Here is a 10,698-nt window from a genome sequence, read left to right on the forward strand (position 1 = left end):
TTAACCAAAGCAATGAAATCCTCTCAGGCCACTTTACTTGGAAAATACCAATCTCAATGCATTTTTAGAGACTAAGCAGTTAATTCCAAGCCATTCAGAGAACAGTGTGATTCCCACAAGCATGCTACCATGAGCCAAGCCCTCTTTTTTAGTCCATGGGAGCATAGCCACCTGTTGCCAAGACCTGGAGCCACCACTAATTCCCTCAGTCAGTGGTAGTCGGAATACTTGTGGCTGAGGCTGATTTCCCCACCGGGCTTGGTGGTAGCACATGTTCAGCAAGGTGAGTAGTAATTAAGCTGTGTGAAGTCCCATTTCTCAGGCTGAGAGGAACAGGGCCTGCAAGTCATTTCAAACCCATTAGCGGGGGGGAGCAGCAGCAGGTAAACACTTGACTGCATTGGGCTCTGCTTGATATATGTTGGGGTGAATGAAGCCACAGGGGTACTGCATTAGCTCTAATGATAGGTCTTGGCTAAGCAACCTCAGTCTGCATTTGCCAAATGGTTCACTGCTCTTATAGTCATTTCATAAATGCTCACTCACAAGGGACACACCGAGTCCATCCCCTTTTGCTCTTTCATGCAGATTGTCTTACCATCGCTTCAGATTTGAAGAGGAGGAACCATCCTTTATGGAAAATGCAATATTTCTTCAAGGGTATGAGAAATGCTCCTGGGAGGACTTCTGCCACCCTGAGCCAGGCTGACCACAGTCACTGCCCCGGGCCCTTGGTATCCACATAAAAGCCAAGGTGAAATAGTATCTTCATAAATGCAAGGCTGGAGTCACCAGCAACACTCTTACAAAAATACAATCTGCTTGCAATTATAATTCAAGTGTTCCGCTGTCCCCACTGCTTATGCCACCTGGAGTTGGAAAGGAATCCTTTTGCTATAAGCATTAGCCCTTTCGCCTCATGCAGACGGTTCTCTGTTCATTTATAGACCTTGTAAACCGAGGATTAAATTCTCAGTAGACCTAAGGCAACCAAAGGCCTGGTCCTCTATTTTTCAGAATTTTTTTTTTAAGGGGTAGGGTTCCATGTAGTTGATAGGGTCAAGCACCATCTCAAGGACTCCATATTCCTTCGCTCTGTGAGGGGCCTGGTCTAAGTCAGGTGGGAGGAACCTCCACACCCTGGGGCCAAGGTTCAGACAATGAGACGGCATTGACTGACAGGATGAGGTTTATTGGGGTCTTGGAGACACTGGGGACTGGGATGAGGGGGTGAGGTCGAGGCTCATGGGGTGAACCCCCTAGCCAGACCCCCCTTCCCCTGGGGGTTGGGAGGAACACAGAGACAGACAAACCAACTGAGATGGGAAGACCAACAGGTGCTAGAACAGAGTGGGAGGAGACCCTGTGTCCGCCAGCTCCCATTCAGGTGAGCTAGCAGGTCGGGAATGACACAGAAGAGGAGGGGCGTGTCTGCCGTGTTCACTGTGAAGAGGGTGCGGTGCAGGCCACAACAGTGCCAGCCCATTCCAGTGGACAGGAGGCTGCCCATCTGGACCAGTCCATCCTACTGGGTGGGGGCGGGGCGGAGATGCCCAACCAGCCTAGTCTAGTGTTTGGGGGTGGGGAGATCACTAGGGTTGACCCATTCTGCAGTAGGGGAGGGCAGCCTGGCTGGGGAGTGGGCTGAGGGCAGCGGGATCTACCCTGGTCCTCCTTCAGCCCAGGGAATGCAACGGGGAAGGCAGATTCTGGTTCTATCCATCACCTAGGCAGCGGTTCTCAACCTGTGGGTCGCCACCCCTTTGGCGGTCAAATGACTCTTTCACAGCGGTCGCCTAAGACCATCCTGCATATCAAATATTTACATTACGATTCATAACAGTAGCAACATTACAGTTATGAAGTAGCAACAAAAATAATTTTATGGTTGGGCCACAACATGAGGAACTGTATTTAAAGGGCCAGAAGGTTGAGAACCACTGACCTAGGGGCACCAGTGATTGTGGGGAGTGCATTTGGAAGGATTCAGGGAGAATGGGGCCATGGTCCCCTCACACTCTCCAGACCAAGGTCGTTGGGAATGATGGCTCTCAGGGAGGGGGCAGGCTGCCCTTGGGGAGGGGTGCCCATCTTTTATTAGGGTCCTAGAGGTGACAAGTACTTGTGGAGGCCCATTTCTTGGTTCCCCAGCGTAGGGGCCCATTGATTTGGGGGTGCCCAGCTCAGGGCCTATATAGGTTTCTGGTGGCTCCATTTCTCCAGCCAGGGCCCCCTCATCTCAGAGTCCCTGTCTGGGTATGGGTGGCCCCCTGGGGAGACCCCGAGTCCAGCCCCAGGCGGCGGGGCGTGGTCAGTCCGAGCTTCAGTTCAGCTTCAGGTGCCTGGAGAGGTTGCTGAGCGTGATGAAGCCCTTGCCGCAGATGTGGCAGGGCAAGGGCCGCTCGGTGCTGTGCAGCAGCCGGTCGCGCTTGAGGCAGCACTCGTGGCGGAAGAACTTGATGCACGCGGAAGGGAACGGCTTCTCGCGCGTGGGCACCAGCACGTGCCGCTCCAGGTCCCGCGGGGCGCGGAAGAGCTTCTCGTACTCGGAGCAGCCCGTGGGCACCAGCATGTGCCGCTCCAGGTCCCGCGGGGCGCGGAAGAGCTTCCCGCACTCGGAGCAGCCTAAGATCTTGCTGCGGCCAGAGCTGGCCGCGGGCTCACCGGACATGGGGTCCCCCTGGGGGGGAGCCGCCAGGGCCGCGTGCAGCGCCCCGCAGTGGTCGCAGCCGTAGGTGGCCGCCCCGAGTGCGCCTCCAGGTGGCTGGCCAGCCGCGGCCAAGGCGAAGAAGGTCCCGCAGTCGCAAGGGTACAGGGTGTCCTCCCAGGGCTCCACCGCGGCCCGCCGGTGGGGGGGGGGGGGGGCAGTCCCCCCAGCTCGGGCACACCGCCCCCCACGCGGCTCAGGAGGTGCCCGCCTTCCCAGGCCGGCCTGGCATCCCCCGCCTCCTCGGCGCCACCCTCTCCAGGGGTCTCGGGCCCCGCACCAGCCCCCGCGGCCCAGGCCTGCGCGGGGGGTGCGCCTGGGCCCTGCAGGTTGTGCGTCAGCTTGAGTGGCTCCAGCAGCGCCGGGGCGTTGAAGTCGCGCTCGCAGCGCGGGCACTGGAAGGGCTTCACGTCGGTGTGTGCGGCCCAAGGGGCCGCCAGCTCCTGGCCGTCGGTGGTCGAAGCGCCGAGCGCAGGCGCCGCACGCGGATGGGGGCAGCGAGGCCGCAGCTGCCGCTGCCGTCTCCGCCAACCCCCAGCTGCCCCGGCCCACCCCCTCCCGGGCCTCGCCCCCTCCCCCAGCGCCCGCACCCCCGGACCCCCGCACCCCCGCACCCGGAGCAGGGCGCGCTCAGGGCGGCAGGCGCGGGCCGGGCTGCAGTGGGGGACGGGAGCACCCCGCGGAGCTGGCGCTGGCGCTGGCGGCCCAGGCTGGAGCGCCAGGAGAAGCGGAGCTCGCAGGCCAGGCGGCGGCAGGGCTCCTCTCCGGCGTGGACCCCCTGGTGGTGCCACAGGCCGGCGGAGTCTCGGAGGCCGGTGTGCGAGCGCAGGTGATGGGCCCGGTCGATGCTGTGCTTGCAGCCCTGGCCACGGCGCGGAGACGCGTGGGGCTTGAGAGCCTTGTGACGCGCGAAGTGGCGCGCAGGTCCGAGCGGTAGCGGAAGCTCTTGCCACACTCACCGCAGTGAAAGGGCCCCCGGGGGGGGGGGGGGGGGGGGGGGGGGGGGGGGGGCGGCGGCTGCGGCGGTGCTGGGGCCGGGCCAGCGGGGACAGGGCGCGCTGGCCGCCGGGCGTCATCCATGGTGGTGAGGCGTGAGGGCAGTGGCGGGCGGGGGCTCTCTGGAGCAGGGGAGACATGGAGGGCAGGTGAGGGAAGGCACCTCCCCGAAAATGGTTGTTTTTATATTTTTTTAACTTTCTCATGTTGAAGCCAAAGCACTTTAATCCTCCTAGGCAGGGGTTCTCAACCTTGGCTGCACATTAGAATCACCTGGGAATCTTTTGAAAATCCTGATTTCTGGGCCTCATCCTCCGGAAATTCTGTTTCTTTGTTACTGATGTTGTGGCCCCACCACGCCCAAGGCTAGGAAGGCTGGAGGCAGAGAACTAAGGTGACATGTGGCTTCTCCAAGGACCTCTTCCGGTTTCTCAGGGAGAACTACGCTTGAGCTTGGGCATGAATTAGGAACCATATCCCAGCAGATGGCAGCGAAGTATTTAGCACCTGAGATGAAATACCAGGACATAATCATTAATATTGTCCAAAGAATTTACTTTGCTTAGAGTGATTTTTAAAAAAATACATTGAAAAATAAACTACCTTTAAAATCATTTTATAAAACTTTAAAAATAATACGCTTTTTCTTTATATTAGAAAGTTAGAAATTTAGTAGTTTCATGTGACAATAAGTATTTTTTATAAATATTTTTACAAGATTATATAAGATGTTTACCTGCCAGTCCATTTCTTACTCCCAAGCTCATCCATTATCACTGTTAATAGGATTCTTTTCCATACTATTTTCCCTGTGCACATAAAAGTGTTCACTTACATGTGTTCAGTAACCTGTTTTGATTTTTCATTTGAATATCCTGTAATATTAATCAACAGCCAAATTGTGCATAACTCTATGGTTATACAATTATGTATATTTAAAAACCATTATTCATGTCCCTTTAGCTTGTTTTCAATTTTGATGAGAAGCCTTGAATAAATGTTGTGGCATACTTACTTATTTTGGATAAAATCCTAGGTATGGAATCATTGAGCATATGGATATTAACTATCTTTATACTTAATGCCGAAGTGCCTTCCAGAAAAGTTTTTACAACATACACTACAATATGAATCATAAGAAAAGTTTTCACCTAAGTTTATTATTTAGGTACACTTATTCCCTCCACGTAAGATGTGATTTTGTTGGTGAAATTTTTCTTCTTCTTTTATCCTGTGCAAGTGTTTTATTGTCTCCTTTAAATATAATTCCACATATTGATACAAGTGAAAAACAAAATGTCAAGTAAAAACATTAATTGGAAATGTTTTCTCTAGTTTTTAACAGAAAACATTAAGAATTAAAATGTAACGCCCTGGACACAAGCCGCTGTCACAAAGAACCAAGAGACGCTTCTCATGCAAAAAGCAAAGGGTTTATTGTTTCCAGCATGCTGGGGCTCACAGCCTACTCTGAGCACAGAGCAGCGGCTGCGAGCCCCGACCAAGAGTTTAAGCACACATTATATACTTTTTAGCAAACGGGGGAAGTAACCTGAGGTCATTCCCTGGAGATCTGGCGCCGTGTGAATCAACACACCTATCTGCTTTCGGCGGGGAGGGAATGTAGTTTGGAATTTTTCACTAATGATCTGGCTTTCTAAGTGAGTTAATGCCTGTCTGGTTTCCTTCAGTTCCCTCCCTGGCTGCAGCCATCTCCCGTAACCTCCCTGGCTGCAGCTGTCTCCCATAAAAGTTGTTTGTTCTGTCTGCCTTTTCTGACCCTCCTGATTATATTGGCGCCTCTCAAAAAGAAGGAGAGATTATTTATATACAACTTTAAGATATTCTGTGGGTAAAAATAAAACTTCACATGTCCTTAATTATATAACTCTTATTTCTAGCATTAGGAAGAAACTAATACAGTTCTCTTAAGGAGATCCATTAGGTCACAGGAACTAAAAATAACATAAAGCTCTTCATGTTGAAAACAGGCTATGATAAATGTTAAGGCATTACTATTTTACGTAACTTCAATGGCACTACATTTGCCCACTCATGAGTTCAATTATCTGCATTTTATATATATGTACTACTAGTATAGTCAAAGTTAGAGTAAACTTTGATAAAAACTTTGTGATGCAAGTTTCTTAGCCTTAAAATAAACATTTCTGATGCTTTTATTTCTTGACCTGGATTCAAATGTCAACTTTTCATTTTGTAACAGCATGTTCATGCAACCCCTAGGCAACTGGCTTGTTTTCTATTATGGAGAATGTATAAAGAATGTACCTTGTAAAATCTGATACAAACATTTTTTTCCTGCATTACATATTATAATCTCTTTTTTCCTTCTATAATTGAAGGCCACAAATTTTTTCCTTTCTTTTTTTATTATTTTGCTGAGATTATTTTAATTTTTATATTTAACTAAATTTTCCTTTTAAAAAGCCAATTTTATATCTTTCAGATAAAGACATTTTTCCTATTAATTATAAGTGAATCTGGTTTGTTTCTGCTTTTCTTATTCGCTTTGTTTTAAATTTTGGAATATATGTGTCTGGAGTTGGTAGGTGTTAGGTAAAACTCAGTGATGTATGTTAAGTTATAAACAGTACAAACTCTGTAATTTTTTTTTCAGAGGGCTTATATTGCAAGTTTGAGCTCATATTTTCAAAAACGACAGCACATCTGTTCACAACATGGTTTAGTGAATATTTTAAGCCCACTGTTGAGAAAAAAAGATTCCTTTCAAAATATGACTGCTCATTGACAATGCACTTGTTTACCCAAGAGCTCTGATGGAGATGGACAACAAGATTAATGTTGCTTCTTTGCCTGCTAACATAGCATCCACTTTAGAGTCTTATTGTTTAAGAAATACATTTTTAAATCTTTATTGTTGGGAGTATTACAGCTCTCTACCCTTTTTTCCCCATTGTCCCTCTCCATCAGGTTCCCACCCAGCCCCATGCCTTCACCACCCTATTTATATGCATAAAAATTCTTTGGTTAATCTCTTCCTGTTCCTCTTCCCCTCTTCCCTCTGAGATTCATCAGTCCATTCCATGTTTCCATGCCTCTGGTTCTATTTTATTCATCACTTTATTTTGTTTATTAGATTTCACGTAGAAGTGAGGTCATGTGATATTTGTCTTTCTCTGACTGGCTTATTTCATTTAGCCTAATAATCTCCAGGTCCCGTCATGCTATCTCAAAAGGTAATAGATCTCTCTCTCTCTCTCTCTCTCTCTCTCTCTCTCTCTCTCTCTCTTTTATAGCTGCATAATATTCCATTGTGTAAATGTACCACAAATTTTTTTTTTATCCATTCCTCTACTGTTGGGCACTTGGGCTGTTTCCAGATCTTCGCTATTGTAAATAGCACTGCTCTGAACATAAGAGTAGATATATTTTTTCTGGTTGGCGTTTTGGGATTCTTAGGATATATTCCTAGAAGTGGGATCACAGGGTCAAATGGCAGTTCAACTTTTTTTGAGGAAACTCTACACTGTTTCCCATAGTGGCTTTATCCACAGTAGAACTTCTTTCAAAAGTTGAAATCAATCCTCTGAAATCCTACCACTGCTTTATCAACTAAGTTTATGTAATATTCTAAGATTGTTGTCATTTCAACAATCTTAATAGCACCTTCACCAGGAGTAGATTCTGTCTCAATAAACTACTTTCTTTGCTCATTCATGAGAAGCAACTCCTCATCAAAGTTTTATCATAAAATTGCAGCAATTCAGTCACATCTTCAGTTCTAATTCTAGTTTTCTTGCTATTTCCACCACACCTGCAGTTATGTCCTCCCCCGAGTCGAACCCCTCAAAGTCATCCATGAATGCTGAAATCAACTTCTTCTAAACTCCTTTAATATTGAAATGTGGAAAACCACTAAGAAATACATTTTGTAAGACTAAAGCTGCCACAGATAGTGACTCCTCTGATGGATCTGGGCAAAGTAAATTGAAACTTTTTTAAAGTAATTCACCATTGTAGATGCCATTAAAAACATTTACAAGAAGAGGTGTCCCAGCTGGTGCCCCAAGCCTCAGTGGGGTGGGAGAGGTGTCTCTCACCGAGCAGAGGTAGTACATCCTTCAGGTTAGAGCAGCTCCCTCCATGCCTACTCCTCAACCCCATCCTTCCCACCAAAGCTCCCAGCAGATTGGTGCATACAGCTCCCAGGGAGCTGAGAGGATGGCTAGGAGATGGGGATGATGAGCCACCATGGTCCCCCTCCTCTTCCTTGCTCCCCTAGGTGTGGAAGGACAAACCCTTGTGTGGAGGATTGTCTTTCAATAGATCTAGATCGCAGTGAAGGAGGTGCTCTGTCCTGGAGGAAACCTGACCAGAAACAGGTTGTCTACAATGGTTTAGCACTAGGTTCCCCAGGAACATGTGTTGTGTGATGGACAGGGGGCACGGGGTGGGAGGGTGGTTCCCTTTCCAGCTGGCCCTGTTTCCAGACTGAGGCACCCTCGGCATCAGACCCCTATCTGACCCCCTGCAGGGAACCAGCTATGGGGCCAACCCAGGCTTCAACAGTCCAGTCCAGAGTTCCTAACTGGCCCTACTTAGTCAGGCTCAATGAGCTGCTGCTGCTGCTGCTGGACCAGCTGCCCTTCGAGCAACCACATAGCCATCTGAGCTTGCTTTCTGGACTTCCTGTTCCAGGAGGTTTTAGCCAGTGTTCTTGGAATCACTGTGGTTGGTCACATCTAATACACCCCCCACGGCCAGTAGAGGATTTCCCCATACATGGTGATTTCAGCCCCTTGAGAGCCTTCTTAAGCCCCTGCCCTGGATATGAAACCAGTGGCTTCCAGTATATATGCCCCCTTCCTGACATTGTTCCAGTATTCTGAATACTTTGCCACAGTGGTCAATAATCCCCAAAATCTGTCCTTGGATTTCTTTCTCTGGAATCGCAGTCTGGAGTACACATAGCTACTCTTTCTTTTCGGATAGAGTTCACACTTCAAAATATCTTTTGGCCAGAACCTGAAGCAGATCACCTGACTCAGTGCCACAGGCCTGCTGATGGTCTTTGGAGAATGTCTGAGGAAAGTGGCCATGTTTACAGCTGTTGTAATTTCAACCACATGGTGCAGAATGGAAAATCAGAAGCCCATAGTCTGGTGACAAATGGAGTGTATGCCTGATTCTAGCATCCTTTGGGTGGTTTTACTAGAGTATCAGAACACCAGTGATGCTGTGCAACCCTGTCTGTGATGTTGGCTATGCTCTGACAGTATGGCAAGTCTCTTGCCACCAAATAGAAGAGGAAATTTCATTAAGTTCACTTTTTTGGAGAAGAGTACCTGGAGTATAAGAAGCAGGTGCTTACAGGCCTGCCTATAATAAAAGGGATCAAGGTGGAGCTATGACATGCCAGGGTAGAGGGGTCTCCCACTCCATGCAGCCTGAGACAAAGCAACCTCTGGTCAGCCACTCTGAAGAACAGATTTTCCTGATCATTTATATGCCACCATTTACTCTTCCGGAATATAACTCAAGACCAAATGGTCAGAAGGCTTTAGGACTGAAGGAACTCCTACCCCACCCCAACTTCTGGGAGCAATATATTCTTGGGCTGAGTCAAGATAGGACATGGATTAAAGATGGACAAGGAGTAATAACAGCAATATTCAGCAATGCCCCTCCAGTGTGTGACCTGGGGCAAGCCCAGGCCACATGCCATCCTTTGAGGCCAAAAGTGCGTTTAGGATACACTCTGGAGAGCTGGACTCACTACTCCGAATAAGGCTTTTTCAGCAGGAGGGTTATGTGGGCACTGGTGCTTTTTAGCATTAGAAATAAATTGAAAATCTGGAACCAAAAAAACACACAATGGCACAGCTTTAACCTCATTTCTGTCCTTAGTGCATGAGCATCTACATACTTTAAAGACACTTCCTTATAAGGCACTATGGCTCTTCATATATTTAATCATCTTTGAATAGTTTTTATAAATAGCAGTATAAATTCAAAGTAGAGTCTGTGTTTACAGCCCCACCTTTTAGTGGGCAGAAAGGAAGTATTGACACCCCGGGGATTTGGCTGAGCAGTTTTGTATTAGCCGGGCATCCCAGGCCAGGGAATCCATGGGCCTCTGCCCTTCTCCCAAGACAGGGTTATTGTGACAGGCATGTTAAAGATGTGTCATTTGTCCTTTATCCAAGCAATGCTTATTCAACACCTGCTCTGTGCAAGGCATTGTTAAACACTGAGAAATATTATTCTCCACTTACTTAGGATTTTATTCTTTTACCATAACATATAGTTTGTGTTTTGAATTAACTCTATTAACTATTGATTTCTATGTTTTGTTCTCAAAATTTCATCATCCCTAATGCCATTTCAAATTGTCTTCCAAACGGCTTTGAGCACACAGCTACAAAATTCAAGTCGACTCATGCAAGTCTTAAAAAGAGCAACTGACAGTCAGTCATTGTTTTTTCAAGATCAGGGTGAGTGGTCGGCTTTCTGAGAAACAAGACCTATAAAGACCCTTCTTTAATTCTCAACTAGACAGGAACTTGGTCTCACCCTGAGTCTTTCCATGCAGTTCTGCAGTGGTGCTGGGACCTGTAAATGTCAAGGCAGACATTTGGAGTGCAGCCCTGATGCCACACCACACCTGGCTATGCCACATGGCTTTTGAAGAGCCACCTCCTTCACCTTTCCATACCTAGAACTCCCCATCTGTGGTATGTAGTCAATACCACATACTACCTCACAGGGGTGTTGTGAAGACTTAGAAGAATGTCAAATGTTTTAATATTTAGATGACATTAATGGAATCTATACTGTGTAAGAATTACATGAAAATGGACATTAGGTAAACTGTACCAGACACCAGAAATGTGTTGTTCAAAAGAGCATTTTAATAACAGTATTAATTTATAGACTTCATGGCCTAATTAATTTTTTCATTATTACAGATACCAATAAGGAAAAGAGAGAGAGAGAGAGAGAGAGAGAGAGAG

The 10,698-nt window shown here is 47.6% G+C and overlaps 2 pseudogenes; one reads left to right on the forward strand and one right to left on the reverse strand.

Moving 5' to 3' along the window:
* Positions 1–2,323: 2,323 nt before the first annotated feature.
* On the reverse strand, positions 2,324–3,787 carry LOC139011368 (flt3-interacting zinc finger protein 1 pseudogene; annotated as a pseudogene).
* A 4,728-nt stretch (positions 3,788–8,515) lies between these two features.
* LOC139011369 (protein-S-isoprenylcysteine O-methyltransferase pseudogene) lies at positions 8,516–9,096 on the forward strand (annotated as a pseudogene).
* The last annotated feature ends 1,602 nt before the right edge of the window (positions 9,097–10,698 follow it).

This window comes from Myotis yumanensis, unplaced genomic scaffold (genome assembly GCF_028538775.1).
Source record: "Myotis yumanensis isolate MYYU_CA2020_CCGP unplaced genomic scaffold, mMyoYum1.0.hap1 SCAF_5, whole genome shotgun sequence".
Lineage (NCBI taxonomy): Eukaryota > Metazoa > Chordata > Mammalia > Chiroptera > Vespertilionidae > Myotis > Myotis yumanensis.